The sequence below is a fragment of the Triturus cristatus genome, chromosome 4_1 (genome assembly GCF_964204655.1).
Source record: "Triturus cristatus chromosome 4_1, aTriCri1.1, whole genome shotgun sequence".
Classification (NCBI taxonomy): domain Eukaryota; kingdom Metazoa; phylum Chordata; class Amphibia; order Caudata; family Salamandridae; genus Triturus; species Triturus cristatus.
In genome coordinates, this window is record NC_140585.1 from 779,633,972 (window position 1) to 779,652,434 (window position 18,463).

Below are 18,463 nucleotides of genomic sequence, written 5' to 3' on the forward strand. Positions count from 1 at the left end.
TTAACGCAGTTCGTTCCGTGCGCGCACGGTGCGCTTCGCGCACCGCGCGCCCACTTTCGCAGTTAGTGCCATGCACGCACGGTGGTCACGCGGTGCGCTGCGCGCACCGCGTGCCCACATTATGCGGGATGGGCCATGTACGCACTATGCGCTTCGCGCACCGTGCGCACATGGGGGACATATTATGCGCATCGTTGTGAAATGTTTTGTTTATTATTTTCATTGGTTTGATATGCCATGCATAAATGGTGCACATGGGGTGGGGAGAGTGTGGATAATTTTTTTTTTTTTTAAACAAATTTTTACCGTACGCGTACGGTAAGCGTAATCGGCGATTTTTCGAAAAAAAAAAAAAAAAAAAATGTTGGCCTTGGGGGTTGTTTGGGGGCCCGTATATCACTGCTGGGTGATTATTATCTCAATATACTGCCCCTTTACACATTTTTGGGCTTCATTTATGCTGCCCCACTCAGAGTGCGAGAGAGAAAATGGCGGCCGCCGCTTCCTGGTTTCGGCCGATTCGAATGTTTACTAAGATCTAAGAGCCAATCAGAATCGCGCTCGCGCACGTCACCGTACGCGTACGGTAAGCGCACCGTAAGCGCACCGTAAGCTGGCTCAGATATATATATTGATTTAAAGGCTATTTTCTCAGAATCTACTGAACAGATTTACACCAAACCTACAAAAGGCACTTCCTTGACCTGAGGACTACCTCTCTGCCAAATTTCAAGTAATTCTGTTCAGCCGTTCGGGCTGTAGCTGTGTCTAAAGGTCCTATGGAAAAATGCATGGGAAAAACGCGTTTTGGGACCCCCCTTTTATCTCAGCCCCCGCTTGACGAATCCCCCCTAGACTTTCAGGGTAGGAGCGGAGCGTAGCGCCCCACCTATTTTGAAAAATTCGCGAGGATTCGTCGATCGGCGCAAAAGTTATTCAAAATAGAATGTTGCGGATTTCCTATGGAAACGTGGTCCTAACTATAACTACCTACTGGCGACCGCCAGTAGGTAATATATATATATATATATATATATGAACCACAGCTTCTCGGAAGAGAAATTCCACTCGCACTCACGGGTTCAGATTGCATTAATTTATTTCGGCAACAAAGTCCATACAGCTCAACAACCCAACGTTTCGGTCTGTCCTCAGACCTTGCTCACGGGTGCAAGACACAATGTCAGATGCTTACTTTTAAAGGTACATACTTCGATATTACATCATATCCTGTGACATGGTGCTTTGGATTATGGATATTGTAGTATTGTGTTTAGTAAATTATAAAAAGTAAAATACAATTAAACTTCTACAATTAATGATCATTGTAGGGATGCATTTTGTTAGACCATATAATGTTGTCATTTTACCAAATATGTGATCACATTGTTTTATGTAAATTTCCACTGTTGGTTTGTTCTTGGGCGGCCCCTTCCTCTGCCCCGTCCTCTGTTTGTTGTTGACTGTGCCCCCATACTTTTTTCCCAATTCTTTTGTTGTAGGGCCAGTCTCATTTCGCCTAAAAAATTGCATTTGGGACGTGCCCCTCCTTGTTCTGATTCATTTTCACTTGCCTCCGTTGATGTTAGTGATGACACACTTCCTGAGGTATTAGTGGCCAGATCCAACTTGTCCTGTTGCTTTAAAATGTCAAATTTTCTGGCATAAGTAAAAATGCGTCCTTCGGAGTAGTCGTTTTTATCCCTTTGAAATTTGGACTGTTTCCGTAATTTTACTGATTCCTCATGTTTATCGATTTGGATGTTCTAATTCTTGTTTGAATTTTAACACATCCCCACTTAATTCAATTTTTTCAAGTTCTTCCTCCAACTCTTTTAATTGTAAAGTTGTTTTTTCTAGTGCTATTGTAATGTGTTTGATAAGTATTTCCATCAGTCCTAATGAGGATGTCAGAATGTGCTCCCCCCATTCATGTAGCAGTTCATTGCTAGTGTCCTGGTGATTAGCCAACAGACTTATTCGTAACCCCTTGGGACTCTTTTCACTTCTAAATATTTTTTGAGTGAGGTGACTTCCCACCATTTGTTTATTTATTTTTTTGATAGTCTCTCCCAACTCTAAGCCCGTACGGCCTCAACAAGGATGAGGAAATGCATTCACATCTATAATGACTCTCATAAGACTATAATAGTCTCTCAAAGAAACTGGGGAATCCAATCACGCCGATAAATAACAATGAGCGGATAATCAGCATTGTAGAACTGTAATCATATCAGGATACATTTCCTTAGTCCCTAGTAGATAGCTAAGAGAAGAAATGCGGTAGGGAATGTACATATTGGCCTAAACATGAGTTCAATAGTTTCCCCTAAAACGGGGAAATACATATGTAAAAATGTCATTATTCACACCCACCTGAGGGTTAATATTGAGAATTATAGTGGTGAATAAACACAATCATATTTTAAGAACTTTGTAAAGGAACACCCACCAGAGGGGTATATTACATGTATTGATGGAATTCGTTATTACAAAATGTGTATACATAAAGCCAGTGTAAATTTACATAAAACAATGTGATCACATATTTGGTAAAATTACAACATTATATGGTCTAACAAAATGCATCCCTACAATGATCATTAATTGTAGAAGTTTAATTGTATTTTACTTTTTATAATTTACTAAACACGATACTACAATATCCATAATGCAAAGCACCATGTCACAGGATATGATGTAATATCGATGTATGTACCTTTAAAAAAAGTAAGCATCTGACATTGTGTCTTGCACCCGTGAGCAAGGTCTGAGGACAGACCGAAACGTTGGGTTGTTGAGCTGTTTCTGGACTTTGTTGCCGAAATAAATTCATGCAATCTGAACCCGTGAGTGCGAGTGGAATTTCTCTTCCGAGAAGCTGTGGTTCATTTAAAACGGCTGGGCTCTGCCGTATCCACTGTTTGCACCGTCGTTTGCACGGAGCCAAACGAGAGAGGATATATATTACCTACTGGCGGTCGCCAGTAGGTAGTTATAGTTAGGACCACGTTTCCATAGGAAATCCGCAACATTCTATTTTGAATAACTTTTGGGCTGGTCGACGAATCCTCGCGAATTTTTCAAAATAGGTGGAGCGCTACGCTCCGCTCCTACCCTGAAAGTCTCGGGGGGATTCGTCAAGCGGGGGCTGAGATAAAAGGGGGGTCCCAAAACGCGTTTTTCCCATGCATTTTTCCATAGGACCTTTAGACAGGGCTACAGCCCGAACGGCTGAACAGAATTACTAGAAATTTGGCAGAGAGGTAGTCCTCAGGTCAAGGAAGTGCCTTTTGTAGGTTTGGTGTAAATCTGTTCAGTAGATTCTGAGAAAATAGCCTTTAAATCAATATATATATCTGAGCCAGCTTACGGTGCGCTTACGGTACGCTTACCGTACGCGTACGGTGGCGTGCGCGAGCGCGATTCTGATTGGCTCTTAGATCTTAGTAAACATTCGAATCGGCCGAAACCAGGAAGCGGCGGCCGCCATTTTCTCTGTCGCACTGAGAGTGATTTTAAAAATTTAAAGCCCAAAAACATGTAAAGGGGCTGTTTAGACAGCTCCCACACACATAGGCATGTTGAGGGAGTCCCCAAAGATCCCCCAAGGCCAAAAACGGAATTTTTAATTTTTTCGGTAATTTCGCCGATTACGCTTACCGTACGCGTACGGTTCAAAATTATTTAAAAAAAAAAAGCATCCACACTCTCTCCACCCCGTGTGCAATTGGTGGACGAAGGACACCAATTGTGCATGGCTTATCAAATATGAGATAAAATAAAATTAAAAAAAAAATAAAATAAAAAAAAAAATTATCCACACTCTCTCCACCCCGTGTGCAAATGGTGCCCGAAGGGCACCATTTGTGCATGGCTTATAAAATATACGAAAAATTAAAATATTACCTTTCAAAACGAAGTGCATCATATGTCCTCCATGTGCGCACGGTGCGCGAAGCGCATCGTGCGTACATGGCCCATCTAGCGCAACGTGGGCACGCGGTGCGCGTGGCGCACCGCGTGCCCACCGTGCGTGCATGGCACTAACTGCGTAAAGTGGGCGCGCGGTGCGCGAAGCGCACCGCGTGCTCACTGTGCACGCACGGTGCGCGAAGCGCACCGTGCGCGCACAGAACGAACTGCGTTAACTGGGCGCGCACGCCACGAATGGCGTAAAGTAAGTTAGCATTTAAAAAACCGTACAAATTCACTGAAAAAACCATAGGTTTCACACACGTTATAGTTAGGAATTAGCATTTAAAAAACCTTGCAAATTCACTGAAAAAACCATAGGTTTCACACATGTTATAGTTAGCGGAAATTTTACTGATAAAAAACCAATGAAATTCCCCCGTTATAGTTACTGCAGGCAACTATAACTCACGCGACCGCAATCTTCTGCTGATGACATATGTGTCTTTATGAAAAAAAAATATTTGTAATATATGTATAGCTAAAAATGTATGGAAGAAGACATGGGCAAATAAGTGTCTAAATACAGTATTAGCATCAGCAGAGGATTGCGGTCGCGTGAGTTATAGTTGCCTGCAGTAACTATAACGGGGGAATTTCATTGTTTTTTTATAAGTAAAATTTCCACTAACTATAACATGTGTGAAACCTATGTTTTTTTCAGTGAATATATATATATATATATATATATATATATATATATATATATATATTTATATTTATATTTATATTTATATTTATATATATATATATAACAGGAAAGACCACTCAGGAAAAGTGACCCAAGGACACAGCGGGATTGTTGAAGAAGCCCTTTATTCACCAAATGTTGTGCAGCATAATGCATTTCGGCTATGACAGCCTTCCTCAGACGCTGCTTGCAACTGGGTGATGCCGTTTCCCTCTTTGATATTGCTACAGTGTTCAGCTGCTCCTGCTTAATTGGTAACAGCTGCAGTCACATCCGAGACTACAGCTCCCAAGGTGCAATATTCAGGTAAGTACCGAAGCAGGATGAATCCAACTCAAATGAGCTCTGAAAATACTGTGTCCAGGGGGGCCTTGTAGTGTATATATATCCAAAACCAACTGCGGTACACCAGCTTGCGGTACCAGAGAACGACACAGCAGTCCAAGTATCACGTATAACCTTAATTTTTTTTAATCCAGGCAATGAAGCGTTTTGGCAGGGTCCCATGCCTTGATCACCTACAGAGCCAGAGTACAAACTCATTTTAAATGCACAGTTACCATCATGTGATAACATGAACACAGACAACATACTACGCAATATCGAAAAGTTCATTTTGTACAACTTTTATAAACTCAAAACATAGAATTGTTACATTCGCTTGCTGTTATTTTTGTTTGTTTTTATGTTTTTGCAATTTTTTTTTTTTATTCTCTTTTCGTACAATAGTCTAACTTACTCCAAAGTTTCAATGAACTTTAATGTACCATAGACAAGCCCTCTGGAATGCATGTTTCCCTTATACTTTCTGCATGATGCATCACCTGGCGTATTGTAACTTGTTGTGTCTAGACCCTACAGGTTTCTACTATTTTATAATTCATGTGTGACAACACTTTTGGACTCGATGTGAGTACACAAACAATCGGACTTATGACTTAACGTTTTTAAAACATTGAAAGTGCATTCGACAAGCAAGTGCTCATATTCCATAGTAAACAATTCGACTAATAAAGTGCAAGTGCAAGTTTCATACATCAGAATTACAAAGTGCAAGTGCTGTCGATTCCAAAATGTCAAATTGATAAGGGCAATTCTCATATTTCGTGTATACAAACTACTCTTCTGCCACTTTTGTCTGTCCTAGATATATCACACCTTGAATAGATTTTCTAACAGATGGGTACACAAAGACACTTTTCATATATTCCACCCTAACAGGGCATACCTTCATATCTCTAAGTTTGACACAAAACGTGCTAGTGCTTAGGTGCAAATTACTAGTTTAAAGTGACAATCCACTTCGGAACACTGATCTCTAGAATAGCAGCATAGATTACTATCGGTAAATACCCCAACGGTATATGTGCAAAATTGCAGAGTCTACTTCCACCGATAATAAAGTGCACGTACTCCAGTGCAAACTCTCCTACCTCATGTGCAAAATACTGTTTCAATATTTCAATGCATTACACATCACTATTCTCACAATAGCAGCAATGGCTACCATAGGTAGTCACCCAATCGGTATATGTGCAAATTTGCAATTTCAGCTTAAAGTGCATGTGCTCCAGTGCAAATTCTCCTAACACTGTCTACGGACAGAACTTAAAACTCATACTGTTAAAGTTTTGATATTAAATATAGTGGCTTATATAAAAATGAATGTGCTTTCACAGTCTAACAGATTATTAAATATATTCACAAATGGGGATTCTCTCTTAGAATATCAACAGCAAGGGCTTGCTGTTCCTTACATTGGTACAACCAGGTGTCTATTCACAATAGATCCAATCTTAAAATAGCCATAAAAAGTGAAACATAGGCAGAATCTTCATAATTACTTTCTCTATTTAGCTTTCTTATACGCCCCTGTGTTGCGGAGGGTGGGTCAAGGTGACTGTACTTGGGTATGTCATTTATTCTAGATGTACGTATAAGTCTTCATCAAAATTCAGACCATTGGGGGTCTTACAGTCAAACATTAGTATATAGCAGGACTCCAATTGTCTTAACCTGCACTCACGATTACCCCCTCTTCTCTTCTTGGGGACCGAGTCTACTACAAAGTAGGTTAAGTCCTCCACCTTACCTCCATGAACCTCATTAAAGTGGCGAGCAACTGGGTATGGCTGATCCTTATTGTTCACTGCCCTAAGATGCTGGAGGATCCTGATATGGGCCATATGGATTGTGCTGCCCACATCTATCATTGGGCACGTACATTGAAGCACGAACACTACATGATCACTTTTACAATTGAAAAACCGAGGAATCTTCAACGGTTTATTCATTAGGGGCAGCTGGACTTCTTTTTTGTTTACACCATATTCACATGCCTTACACTTAAGGCACTTATTAAAACCAGGATTGGCCTTCAACCAGCTTTCAGTTTTAATTATCTCAGGGCTGCTATTCACCAATTGCTGTCTCATTGACGTTGCTCTTCTATAGGAGACAAGGGGGTTGCGTGAGACCAGGCTATTTAAAGTAGGATCTCCTCTAACCAGGTGCCAATGCCTATTTGTGCAGTCTCTCACCCTTGCATGATAGGCATTGTACCCGATTATCATCCTTATATCCTGCTTGGAATCATCAATGTTTTTCTTTTCTCTTTTTTTGTCAAACAGGATTTCTTGTCTTGACAATTTGTCTAACTTTTCTACTGTTTGCTTCAAAACTGTATCACTGTACCCCCTCTCCTTAAATCTTTCTGTCAGATCTGTCTGAGCTTGTAACAACAAGCCCATTTTGCTGCAGTTCCTCTTCAATTTAAGCTGATCAGCATATGGGATGCTCTGTTTGAGTTTTTGAGGATGCAAGCTACTACAGTGAAAAACAGAATTTCCCGCAGTGGGTTTTCTAAAGGTACGGGTATGTAGGCTACATTGCTGATGAACACTTCCAAATCTAGAAAATGCACAGAAGAATCACTGATAGTACTAGTAAAAAACAGATTAAGTGTGTTGTCATTGAGGGCTGTTAAAAAACATTGGCACTTTCTAATGACCCCCTCTATACAATAAACAGGTCATTGATGAATCTGCACCAGACTTTGATGTTCTCATTCCACTCTTTCTTGTATGACACCCTGAGCACCTGCTCCTCCCACTAGCCCATGTGAAGATTCGCATAGCTGGGGGCAAAGCAGGTGCCCATGGCTGTCCCCCTAAGTTGTTTATAGGTATCATTACTAAATAAGAAAAGGTTGTTTTCCAAACACCATTCTATTTGCAGAAGCATTTCTGAGTGTTGATATAATTGTAGCGGTCTGTTGCCTAGAAAGTGTCTGAGAGCTCTGAGTCCATCTTTGTGTGCAATGCTCGTATAGAGCAAGGCTACATCAAGGGTTATTAGCAGATCTTCCTCTTCCCATTGTAGATCGTGTAGCTTCCTCAAGAAGTCCCCAGTGTCTTGAATATAAGACGGCAGTGCTTTTACAAAATCTTGCAGGAAGTGGTCCAGATATCTAGATGAAGAGGCCTCCAATGGCCGATAATATTGGCCTGCCAGGTGGGGATACTATGTCTTTCTGAACTTTAGGTATTAAATATAGTATGAGAGCCACCGGGTTGCTCACTTTCAAATTCTGATGTTCAGCTTCCAATATGAGTCCCATACCTCTTCATCTGGCCAGTTATTTGTGGCATTTAATTTTAACCTTGAAAACAGATTGCTATGCGGAACTCGCTGGTAGCATTTTGTGTCTCGTAGTTGGAGCCTAACTATGTTATTATATTTACACAGTAGCCATAGGACTACATTGCCCCCTTTATCAGATTGTCTTATTACAATGTCTATCCTTGATTTAATTTTATCCATCATCTTTACATAATTCGTTTCTTCCTCTTTTGTGATTCTGTTGTAGTTCTTACTTGATATATATATATCAAAAAACAAAGGTTGCAGGGACATTTGAGTAAGGATCAGAATTCACTCGTAAACAACTATAGAAATTCAGCAGTTATAGTTACCTGAGCTAACTGGAACTTACGCCCCAGCAATGCACTACTTATGACTTCCCATACTACATCACTAGTGACATGGTCAGTGACATCACTGATGACACCATCCATTGAGTGTATGTATTTGGTTGTTTGAGTTTATGATTGTTATACTATATACTTAGCTACTATAAAAGTTTGATTGGTATACTAGGTGTACTACTAACGAGTGATACTACTTTTAACATATATTATGTGAGTGTCTGTATGGGTGTATATTAGGGTGTGTGAGTAGCTGTGTGGGTGAGTGAGTGGCTGTATTGGTGAGTGAGTGGCTGTATTGGTGAGTTTGTGGGTGTGTCAGTGGCTGTATGGGTGAGTGAGTAAGTGAGTGGCTGTGTGAGTGGTTGTATGAGTGGGTGAGTGGCTGTTTGAGTGAGTGTTTGTATGAGTGACTGTATTATTAATTAAATGTCTGTGTGAACGGTTATATGGATGATTGAGCGGATGTTGTAGTGTTTTTATGGAAGTGTGAATGGGTATGCAAGTGGTTGTGTGGGTGTGTTTGCGAGTGAATACTTGAACAGGTGAGTGAGTGACTGTGTTGAGAGGCTGTATGGGTGAGTAAGTGGGTGTGTGAGTGGCTGTATAGGAAAATATGTGGGTGGCTGAGTAGCTGTATGAGTGGGTGTGTGGCTGTGTGAGTGACTGTACAGGTGAGTGACTAGTTGTATGAGTAGCTATGCAGGTGAGTGAGTGGTTGTGCTAGTGACTTAATGGATGAGTGAGTAGTTGTGTGAGTACTGGTATCGTTCTGTGAATGGGTATGTGAGTGGTTGTATGGGTGTGTGTATCAGAGGTTATATAGGGGTGTGAGTGGGTGTGTGAGTGGTTCTGTGGATGATGTCATCAGTTATGTCATTTGAGATGTCATCAGTGATGTCACTGATCATGTCATGAGTGATGTAATATGTGAAGTCATAAGCAGTGTATTGAGGGGGCATAAGTTATAGTTAGCTCAGGTAACTATAATGCTGAATGTACATGGTTTTGTATGAGTGAATTTTGTGCCTAACTATAACATCCCTGTCTCCTTTGTTCATTTCAGTGAATTTCCAAGGTTTCTTTAAATTCTATTTCCTAACTATAACGTCACTGTAACCTTTGTTTTTTTCAGTGAAATTCTGTTTTTTAAAATTCTATTTCATAATGATAACACCCTGTAATCTTTGTTTTTAAGTGAATTTCTAAATATTTTTTAATTTTATTTGCAAATCTGAAATTTGAGAATGGTTGTGTGAGTGGCAGTATGGGTCAATGAGTGGGTGTGTGAGTAGCTTAATGGGTCTGTGTATGGATCGGTGAGTGGCGCTGTGTGTCTGTGAGTGGGTGTGTCAGTGGTTGAGTGGGTCTGTAAGTGTGTGTGAGTCTCTTTGTGCATCTATGACTGGGACTCTGAATGGCACTATGGGTCTGTAAGTGGGTGAGTGAGTGTGTGTGTATGCCTCTGAGTGGTTGTGTCCGTGCATATTTGTGTGTGGGTGGCTAAGTGCTGCTATAAGTCTGAGGGTGTGTGTGTGAGTGCTGCTATGGGTCTGTGAGTGCATGTTTTTGAGTGGTGGATGGATTTGGGGTATTTCCATACATAGCATATTTAAAAGGGAGAACTATGCACTCTGATCTTACGAGGCCACACTAATAAAGAAACCACTCATCATAGTCATCCAAGTTCAGATTGTGCTCCAATAGATTAACAATGCAATCACTTCAATTAAAGTTTACAGATCATTTTTCAATGTAGAATAGTAGTGGAAACGTCTTTGGTTTGCATTCGCCAAACCCAAGAACTTAGGATTGTTTCCATTACACTCAAGTGGAGTTTCACCTTGGGCATCTGCTATGTTTATATTTGCAAGTGCTTCCCCTTCAGGTGTAATTGTTCTGAAATAAGCAGCAATGTCTAATGGAACCTCATTTTATTAAGAAGAGTGCAGTTTTGGAAAAATATATGAACTGGAGTACTTTCTACTGGTAAATTAATAAATGCTTTCTCATTGTATAAATGTCTACTTTTTATTGCACATTACCACTGCAAAATTGACCACCTGTTTACGTATTTCTCCGTGTCTCTCCTTGCCATTTGTGTCAATGAGTCAATAACTATGTATTTTTTTCAAATTTGTTTGGGTGAGATTTTGCTGTGATGTTGTCGCAAATTATTACAATACGTATGGTCCAGTTTCGTGAAAAACATCACGAAGATTGTGTGTTTTTGATAAAGTGTAAAACACATACATACACCTTTTCTAACTATTGTTTGAGAACATCTGTTTACTACAATAGTGTTTGAACCTGTATTTCTGTTATTAATATCAATGTACAGCACTCAAAGAGGTCTGTGAAAGGGTGCATGAGTGACTGAGTGGGTCTGTGAGTGGGTGCATGAATCTCTGAGTGGGTCCATAAGTATCTGACTGGTTGTGTGAGTGGGTGTGTAAGTCTCTGAGTGGATGTGTGAGTGGCTGCGTGAGTGTTTGGGTGGGTCTATGAGTAGGTGCATATGCCTATCAGTGGGTGAGCAAGTGGGTCTATGAGAGTCGAAGTGGATCTGGGAGTGGGTGTGTGAGTCTCTGAGTGGGTCTGTGACATGGTGCATAAGCCTCTGAGTGTATGAATCTCTGAGTGGTTAGTGGTGAGTGAGTAGGTCCTTGAGTGTCTGAATGGGTCTGTGAGTTGTGTGTGAGTCTCTGAGTGGGTCTGTGAGTGGGAGCATGAGTCTCTGAGTGGGTCTGTCAGTAGGTGTGTAAGAATCTAAGTGAGACTGAGGGTGGGTGTATGAATTTTTTTTCAAAAATTCAATGATATTCATGAATTCATCGCAATGTATATTTGCGAATTCATTGCGATGTTACACGGGGGCCGTGCAGATTGTTGCAGCAAATTTACAAATATTGCGAATGGAAAAAAAACTGTTCTTCAACATATTTGTTTCATGGGCTCAGGGCATGTCCAACCTGACCCCATATGTCACTTTCTGCCATTTGGTGTGAGTCCCAGGGACTATACCAATGAGGTACAATGGCAGCCTCATCTCTCTGCTCAAGTTGCTGCCAGCTAATCACGGCATTTATGTTGGTACGCGCATTTGGGATTAATCACAAAATCATTGCAAATTAGCCGCAATCGCAGATATACAAATTTGAAAATCCACACATTTCTCAACAACTACTGAACAGATTACTCCAGATAGCTGACAGCCTGATCTGCAAACTAAAATCTATCTTCCTGCCAAATTTGGTGTGATTCCATCTAGTGGTTCGGTCTGTAGCCATGTTCAAAGCTACTATGGGAATTAACATGGAAAACACTATATTTTTGGTATGAGGTTGCATTTAAACAAAGCACCGCAAAAAAATAGCCACTCACATTCTGTTGTTTATGTGTGGTCACAGTAAATTTTTACAATTTATGTAGTTACATGAAATCGCATATTAGAGCCATTTTAGGTTACAAGCACAACTTGAATTTCCAGAATTACAGAGAAGCGTAATTTAAATTTCCCCCAGACATACGGAAACCCCATCTGATAACCAACTAATTGAGGAAAGGAACAATCAGGACAATCATTATTTATTTTTGATGATGACTGTCCTAGTATCTAAGGAAAAGAGACTAAATAATTGAGACATTCTGAAATAATACCTTATAGTGATAAAAAAAACACTTTAAAAGAACCAACGAATGATAAGGTAAGAGCTTAAGACAATGAGGGTCATTATGAAAAAATAGTAGCTCCAACAATCCTGTTAACATTATGTAACCTTGAAAATATATACATTCCTCCTCACACTCTGAAGGTAGAACAAAACATCTTTCAATGATAGATCAAGTTGAAACTTTAAATGAATAAATCAAAACTCCCATTGTTAATTACAGGGTACTTTGCCATCAATCTGTTATAAGCTACTAAAGATAAAAATCATGGAAACTTAGAAGACTGTTTCTATTCGATTCCGGAAACGATTCATAAACGGACGAGATCTAACTGTTCTGGTAAAATGATTACTGCAACACTCTTCAATCAAGGTTTCTGACATCTGAATGGTAGACATGATAACAACTGCCCTGAACAATACACATTTAATGCCATAATTGAATTGAATTGAATTGAATTAAATTCATAAAGCACAGCATATTCCCTAAGGCGTCTTGGCGCTATACCTGATACAAGAACAGAATTATCCCCACTTCTCGAGCATCAAAAAAAGAAAGGAAGTTGTCCCAACCTTGGTATAATGAGAATTTAAGGTTTTCTAGGCAGGAATGCCGTAGACAGGAACAAAAATGGCGAAAAAATGATGAGGCAGATGAGAAAATAGTATACAAAATGAAACTTGCTAAACATAAAAAAGATATAATCACAGCCAAAACGGACTATTTCACGAAAAATATAAAAACTGCCTGTGACACCAATAAAACTCTTTTTTCAGTGATCAACAGGTTGGTTAAACCTAATAAGCCCAGCCCCAATGAATACAGTCAGGACTTCTGTAATGGGCTGGCAAATATTTTTAAGAAAAAGGTGACAGACATTTACGATTTGTTCACTGGCACCGATTGTCAAAATACCCCCAAAATCAATAACAACAAAGATCTAACTAGTTTCTCTGATTTTACACAGCCTCTGGATGAGCAACTTTCGGACCTTATTTTATCAATCAAGTCAGGATCACCCTACGACCCCTGCCCGCCCAACATAATGCATTTAATTCCTACACAAATGACAAAGTGCTTGGGACCCATCATTAAGATAGTATTTGCCAATGGAATCTTCCCGACTCAATGGAAACGGACTTCCATCCTCCCTCTCTTGAAGAAAGACAACCATAAGAAGGAAATCAATTATTGTGTACACCTTTGATGTAGCAGACTTTGATAAAGTAATGGATTCTAAAATAATAAACAGAGATTAAAGTGATCACTAGCCTCGGCATATTACTCTACGTTGGAGAATCCAGGAACTGTACAATGTCAATTAATTTAAATCTTAGGAAATTAATATAAAATCAAAAAAAGAATAATCTGGAACTGTACTCTTCACTCTCGAGGAATGAACAATTGGGAACACAAATCTGTCTTTCATTAAACAAATCAACATAGGATCAGGTCTCTCATACAGCTCTGGAGACAAGTACCTGTACCTGGCAGTTTGATAATATATTCAACTTCTTGTCATCGGTGGATGGTCCTAAAATTCTTCATCCTAATCTTCAAAGACAAGGTTCTACTGCCATTCAACTACTGAAAAAAATTGAGAAAAACGTAAGACAGTTACTATCACTAATAAGGGACATAAGTATTAAATAATTAAATGCCAATTTAAAAAAGGAGAATGCCAGGTCATAATCAGCAACCAAGTAACTGCCTGGACAGAGCTACAGTCATCTATACTATCCAAAAATATGAGCAGATTTTAGTCTCTAGTTGACTACTGTATAAGGCTTACAAAAATGTGGGTGGGCAAGGATTTTTTATTAAATCTGTATGCATATGATAAAATTCTACAAAACAATGTTGAAACACTTGTGTGTCAAGTCAGTACTACATCATGCAATACAAAGCAATAATGTTAATCAGGGATAGTAATATTACACTTTTGGCAGGCCCCAGTGGAACGTGATACAGAAAAGTTGAGTAATTTTTTGACTCCGGTATTTAATCCCACAATACATAGTGGACAGATACTCCTCATATGGAAAGGCTCAATAGTAAAGCCACTATATAAAAAGGACCAAAACATATCCCCAACAGCTATCTTCTAATTGCACTATTAGACATAGATGCAAATCTTTTTGCAAAACATCTGTTAATGTTTCTGGCAAAATGGGCATATAAAATAATAATTTAAGCCGTACCCATGGTTTGCGGTCCTACCAACGCCATCGTGTCGGGCCTTACACCCAATTAGGACGGTGAAGGTGGGACCTCGACAATACCACCGCCACCACCAAGATCCAGGTTTCGGCGGTGGGGAAAGCATGCGGGAATCGTGGTGGTGCCAATGCTGGCAACATCAAGCAGATTACGACCTGCCTTTCCACCAAGCATTCCATTGCGGTGTCCCAGCCATGAAATGCTTGGCAGAAAGTCATGTAAATGGGCTCCCAACACAACCCCCGGGCAAATCTGTACATGGTGGTGGGTGACATGGGCACATGATGTGCCCCCTCCCAAAAGTGCACGGATGTGCTTGAGGCACTGTCACGGTGGCAGTATTCTTTTTAGGCTCTCTTATGTGCCAAACATTCCAGCCGCCATGGCAGCGCCTCCACCACACCACCAGCCTTGCATTCCTATCGTAATCCTGCAGGCGGGTTAACCACTGGCTTGGCTGTCTTCCTAGGACCGCAGCGGAGGCAGTCCTAAAGGAAGACCGCCAAACTCACAATAAGGCCCCTAGATATAAATACTCAATTGTTGCTTTAAATATTTTAGCTGAAAAAGCATGTGTACCATAAGAAAATTGCTTTTTGGGTCATTGCTACAGGACAACAGTATGTTATAGATAAGAATGAACATCCGATTGAAACAAGGATGTATTATAGCTCACTTCCTTTTTTCTATTTATTTAGTCGACCTACAAGACAAATTAAAATAAAAGGTTGGAGACACACGGAAGTTAGCCAGTGTCCCAGTACCTTACTTAGCATACGTTGGCTATTTAGTTATCCTTTCCACCACATAGACCGGTCTACAATGACAACTGTTCACACACTTACAACTCCGAAAATAATCTTCAGATTAATTCAAAGAAATCTAAAATAATGTGTTTTGGAAGTACCAGCCATTTTAACTGGGTAATGGGTATAACAACTGTTGAATTTGTTCAAAATTCCACATACCTAGGCATTGTAGTGGATACGAATTTAAACTGGAGATTGCATCTCAAACAACTTGTCAGTAAAACTTCCAATACAACTAGCGTCATTAAAGGATTTGCAACAAAATATGCGGGGGAGGGGGAGGCACAAGGACCTTACCAGCAGCAAAAAAAAAAAAAATTGGGAGTGTCAATAAATGGGAACATTTAAAATATTGTTCCTTATATGCATTCAAAGGTTACTGAATTTAAGAACATTACCTCCACAGTATCGTTTAAGGCTCGAATTGTGCCTAACACCGCTGAGGGCATTTATATGTGTTAATCAAATAAACTATTTCATTGACTGTTTCTCTGCAGAAAAGCACACTTTAAAATCAGTGATTAAAGAGGAATTGGCCAGAAACAACAAACCCCTAGGGGCAGATTTATGTTTCCTGGCGCATCCCTGCAAATCAGCAGGGATGCGCCAGGAAAGATGGGTCACGAAAGTTTACCCTTGCGCCACAATAGATGCGCCGCATTTACAATGCAGCGCATCGTGGCGCAAGGATAAACAGATGCGTGACGCATCTGATGGCGGAAGGTTGGCGCATTGCTGGAGTTGCGTCGCAAGCGCGACGCAGCTCCAGCAAGGCTCGGGGGTGCCCTATCGTTACACTGCTGCATCAATCCTTACGCCTGCTTCAAGCAGGCGCAGGGTTTTGACGCAGCATGACCGGAAAAGTGACTGAGTGAAATCTTGTAGATTTCACTCAGCCACTTTTCGGAGGCGTTCCTGCGCCGGAACGCCCCCCCCGTGCAGGTACGCCCACATGTGGCGCAAGCTTTACAACGTGACGCATCTCCCTAGATGCGTCACGTTGTAAATGGGTTTTACGCCGCTGCTGCGTCACAAAAGTGACGCAACGGCAGCGTAAAAGTGGCGCAAGTCCGATATAAATCTGCCCCCTAGAACTTTCTGAAAATCATATCTAAATATTGTCTGCCAACAACCTGCATACTCTACCTGTGCTTGTACTAATGTGTGGATCTGAGCAGAAGCTACTAGTTAAAACAGGAAATCATAACCAATTATTTTTTACTGGCAATTGATAAATCATTAGCTACAAAAACAACAGATATATTGTTGTAAATTATACTCTGCAGGGACAACCCTTTCTGGACTTTCATATAAATATACAAGTAAAGAGTATTTTCTACGATTCTTACTTCAGTATCTCCCTTTTGCACAACGTGATGCTTCTTGCATAGAACAATCGAAGAATTCTCTTTATCGATTTTGCAATTTCTGTGATGAGACTAATGAGCATATATTTTGTATGTGCCTGGGTTTGTGTGATTTACGCAAAAGCACATACATTTTTTAAAAACAAATTTCCGCACAGGAGATATAAGATCTGTTGATGAGGCAATTTTATACTGCTTTAGGTGAACCTCAGCAAAGATAGTGGCCCATATTATGACATTTCTCGAATTAGTATGTACGATTTATGAAAGCAAAAATAATGGAAAATGGATTGTTGACTAAGATAATGCCCTATTACTTACTGGTTGTCTTCATTTCTCCAGGTCCCATGGTCCTCGTCCCATTCATTACTGGTGGAGAAAAGTATCTCCCTGACAGAAAAAAGAACAGAGGAATGCTGGGACCTTTACCCCACCCCCTCCCACTAGGAGTACATAACCAGTACTCAACCAGCATTCCGCCTGAACTACCAAACCACCAACAGGCCAGACGTCCCTTCGTAGCACATGGGACGAGGACAACGGGACCTGGAGTAATGAAGATTACAAGTAAGTAATAGGGCATTACCCCCAGGTCCCTCCAGTCCTCATCCCATTCATTACTGGTGGAGAATATCTGAGCCCACAAACACCAACCAGGACACCACACTGAAAGCAGCATCCCAAGGAAAGCAAAGGAGAGAACCACAGGAAAAAACAGGCAGGAGCACACAGCCCGCAACACCCGCAACCAAACAAAAGGGCTGCACCCCCCAGAACAACGAGGAGAGGACCCAGGAAAACATTTAAAAAAATCAAGCCCCTAGCCCAGTGCCGCCAGCCAGAGGGCAGCCAAGCCACACCGGGAATCCCGTGAACCAACAACAGAGAAGGAGCACCAGTCAAGGAAGCAACAGAGAACGCCAACCAAAGAAGGACAGCGAGGAGGCCACAGATGGAAGAAGACCCAAAACGGCCAGATACCCCCGCAAGCCACATGGACAAAACCAAGGCCAGGAAGAACTAGGACCCCGGAAAGGAGAAGCGACCACTGCAGCCCAGAGGTAGACAACAACAGAAAAAATGACAAGCAGGGCACCCATTCCCCACCGTCCCCAACCACAAAGAAAGCCACGGAGCAGACGGAAGCCAGCCCAGAAAAACCACTACCAAGACGAAAAGGCAAAGAGAATCAAAATCAAGGCCTGAAAGGAGCCACACCACTGGGACCCCAAGCCCAAAGGCCATACCCCAGAAGGGAAATGGGGGCTGAAACAACCAAATCACCAGAACAATGGGCACAGGGAGGACCATAACCAACTCAGCAGCCCACAGGGCAAGAAAAACCAGCAAGGGCTCCCACAGAGTCAGAAGGTCACCATGGCCAGCGCAAACAAGCTGCCCCGGAGACAGGGCAGCAGAACTGGCATAGAGCGAGCCAATGCAGACCATGGAAGGAATGTCCAACAATGCCGAAAAGGCACACAACCGACCCAAGAAGAGAGCCAAGGGGAACAGGGAAGACCCAACAGCTCCGCCCTAGCAGGAAACGAAGGGTGCCAAGGCCAACAACAGGACAAACCCCAACACCACCAGGGAAGCCCACAGCAGACCAGTCCAAAAAACGAGGAGAGGGACTGCCAACCTGGCAAAGGCAAACACCCAGATGACAAACCTAGGGCAGGACTACACAGACCAAACTAGGAAGGGAGGGCACACCGAGCAAAGAGCAAGTCCCCAGCAACT

At 41.3% G+C, this 18,463-nt stretch overlaps 1 protein-coding gene across 3 annotated transcripts in view; it reads right to left on the reverse strand.

Moving 5' to 3' along the window:
- The window catches only part of TAFA2 (TAFA chemokine like family member 2), a 1,225,759-nt gene that overhangs the window by 411,605 nt on the left and 795,691 nt on the right, over nucleotides 1-18,463 (reverse strand). The window contains exon 4 of one of the 3 annotated variants that reach the window (XM_085653346.1): nucleotides 13,806-13,911. The gene's annotated coding sequence lies outside the window, so the exon portion shown is untranslated. The remainder of the gene's footprint in view (nucleotides 1-13,805; nucleotides 13,912-18,463) is intronic. The other 2 variants (XM_085653345.1, XM_085653344.1) reach the window with 2 other exon arrangements.